This window comes from Eublepharis macularius, chromosome 2 (assembly GCF_028583425.1).
Source record: "Eublepharis macularius isolate TG4126 chromosome 2, MPM_Emac_v1.0, whole genome shotgun sequence".
Taxonomy (NCBI): domain Eukaryota; kingdom Metazoa; phylum Chordata; class Lepidosauria; order Squamata; family Eublepharidae; genus Eublepharis; species Eublepharis macularius.
Window position 1 is genome coordinate 132,057,036 of NC_072791.1, and position 3,533 is coordinate 132,060,568.

Consider the following 3,533-nt stretch of genomic DNA (forward strand, 5'->3'; position numbering starts at 1 on the left):
ATAGCCATGTAATACTATTTATTTGAATCAACCAAAACATCACAAACATTGAATGCAGGCTTTTGCATTCTCCAGAACTCTTCATCAAGCTAAATGTTAAGTACAAAACCCAAAAAGACAGATGGGGGGGGGGGGGCGGGAGGGAGAGAAGTTTAGGGTATGGTGGAAGAGGTCAAAGTCTGGCTGCAGCTTGGAACTTCCTTAAGATGGAAAGAGTTTCCATTCCTGTTTATGACTGTGGCTGCAAAGCACACATTATACAGCATGATTTCTACCTTCTGAGCCACACAGACGGACACAAATTTCTTGGTGCACTGGTAGAGTCTGATGCAGAGGGCTGGGCTGATACAACTGAATTCAACACATGTCAGGAGGCAGCAAACTTATCAGGGAATGAGAAACGACTCAGGATAGTCCCATGTTTAATAAACACAGTAACTCTTCTCACTAGAATAATAAAATCAAAAACTTCAGTTGAATGTATATTTCTTTTCAAAGTTTGCACCACATTGTGTTAAAATGAAGCCATTTACGCTAATGTTTTAACTATGAAGATTATTTAGGTAAATATACATAAATATAAATATACAATGTTCTGAGCAACTTTAAAACTCTACAGCACAGAAGCTTGGCTGGATTGGCCATAAAGACCACCAGGAAAAGTCTTGGTAGGCAATGGTGTTGGGGTCTGCCCGCCCCCCCTCCCAGCTACCCCAGTGCTCAGTGTGGTAGATGTGAGCCAGTACCTACTGTAAGTGATAGGTTCATCTGAGTCATGCAGGTGTGAACTGGCAACCCTCATACTGCGCAAGGCAGGCATCTGCTTTTCCTCTCTTAGGGTTGCCTCCATTAGGGTTGCCATCCTCCAGGTGGTGGCTGGATATCTCTCAGAATTACAGACCACAGAGATCAATTCCTCTGGAAAAAATAGTTACTTTGGAGGGTAGACTGTATGGCATTATACCCTGTTGAGGTCCTTCCTTTCCCCAAACCCTGTGCTCTCTAGGCTGCACCCCCAAATCAGGAATTTCTGAGATGGCAACTCTAACTCTCCTCTCCTCTGTCAGGGGAGGGGTGGTGGCCAGGGCAAGGGTCTTTTCCAGGACTCCCTCACAGTCTGCTTCTAACATAGAAGACTTTATAACTCAATATGGGGGTCTAATCCTACCATTTTGTTCCACTGATGCTTGAACTTTTTTTCTGGACAAGGCACCCTCAGGGGCACTGAAGAGAAAAAAATGTAGGATCTAGCTCGGGGTGGCCAAACTTGCTTAATGTAAGAGCCACATAAAATAAATGTCAGATGTTTGAAAGCCACAAGACATAATGCATTGAAGTGACTTCAGCTGTAGAGGTGGATTTAGGGGAGTGTCCTGAAAGTGACATCACAGGAAGGGGTGGAGTTTTGGTGCAGTATGCTGGAAGTGACATCATCAGAAGGGGTGGAGCTTGGGAAGAGCCATCACCTGACCTTTGACTTGGAAGTGAAATCACAAAAGTGATGTCACATTCTTGCTAGGCTTTATCCCCAAAGTCCCCAGGTATTTTCTGAGTCAGACCTGGCAACCCCAACATTTTTATTAAAAATATGAAAGACATGGAAAGAAGGAAGGAAGGAAGGAAAAAAGGAAAAGGGAGGGAAAGACTTGGAAAGAAAGAAGGAAAGGGGGAGAAGGGAGAGAGGGGAATAAACTAAACTAAAATAAAATGTATGGCCATGGCGATAATAAGAGACCACCGGGAGCCACACAATATAGAAGAGCCACATGTGGCTCCCAAGTCACAGTTGGCCCATTGTGTTGGCCTACCATCTACCTGACAATTTAATTTTATATCTTAAAACCATAGTTCTTCTAATGTCATAGGAAGCTTTATTTTCCTTGCTTTTCCTCTCTGGTGTTTTCCACATGGTCACTTGACAGCGTTTCAGAATCTATTTTGCTTCCCGTGTTCTCCCGAGTTCTGCACCTGCAAGAGAGTCATGGGAAGCAGAATCAGTATTTGTCCATCTTTTCCCCAATCTCCCCCCCTGCACACATTCCTTGATTTTTTTTAAAACTGCTGCCCAGTCGCTTCTGGTGCATGTTCTGTCCATGGAGGATCAAAACCTCCCATTCTTCTTCTCTCTCCCCACCTCCTGTCACTGGGAGATGATTGGTTTGTCAGCCGGTAACCACTCCCACCCTCCTCAGCTCTCTGAACTCCTTTCCCCCCATTTTTACCAGTAAAGCGAGGTAAGAGTCATAAGGCTGCTTCTCCATTCTCTTCCTTCCTCCCAGGTATGCACACACTCTCTTATTTTTTTTTCAAAGCCAAGAACGAGTCCTAATGTTGCTGCTTATTCCCTGCTGGCTTTAAAAGCCAGGAAAGGGTTAAATGGCTGCTTTCCCCTTCCTCCCTGGTGGGTATGCTCACACTCATTTATTTTTTTAAAGGCAGGGATGAGTAGTAAGGTTATTGCTCATTCCTTCTGGCTTTAAAAGACAGAAAAGGGTTAAATGATTGCTTTTTCCTTTCTCCCTTGGGGGTATGGGGCACACTTTCATTTGTTTGTCTTCAAAGGCAGGAATGAGTAGTTACTGTTTATTCCTCCTGGTTTTAAAAGGAAGGTATTAAATGGTTGCTTTTCCCTCCCTCCTGGCATGTTTCTGGTTTCTGCTAGTGTCAAAGGGGGGGGGGAAGTGTTTTGCACTGCCATTTGTGAAACAAAACCACAGGCAACCTGCTGGGAGGGAATGAAGCAGCAGTATTTTAACCCTTTCCTGGCTTGGGTTTAAAAAAATAATAAAAGGGAGTGGAACAAGCATGAAAAGTACATGTTTCCCCCCAGAACTCTGCCATGAATTGCCTCCCCAGTGGGCACAGGACAGCCCAATCAGCAAATTTGGGGAGGGGGAATGGGTTCGAACACTGCAACATTAGCACACATGCAATTAAAAAAAATGATGTCAGCTCCAGCCCCCACAAAATGCAGTTCAAAACAGATACATCTCAACTTGTCAGCAGATATCGAATTGCCTCAAGGTTGCGCAGTGCAGAATGATGGGACCCCAAGCTGTTTCAGCACCAATCGGCATGAATGCTCTGCATCGCTGGCTTAAAGTGTGCCATGCAAAGTGGCCCTCTGGATTGGGAACTACAGTCTGTTTCGCATATGACTTCTACATGGGAAATTTTGTCTCTGGTTGCTTGTGGCTTATACTCAGGAGTCAGGACTACGATTTCAGTGAAACACACAAAAGGCACTGAATGGACTGAGAATCCAGCTTCCTAATAAACCCAGCTTTCATTTGAAAGAAGAATAATTAACTCTTGTGGTTACAAAGATATACTTGAAAGCATGGGCCATGCCTGCTGAAATCAAGTCAAAGAGATGGTTGAACAGTATTACCAGTGGTTGGGGGTGGATCTTCTTGCCTCCTTCATGAGTCATGACCACGAAAATCAGCTTAAAGTATTCAAGACAGCAACAGTTGCAGAATAAACTATGAGAAGAAATAAGACTGTATGCTGATCTGTGCAATTTTCACAAT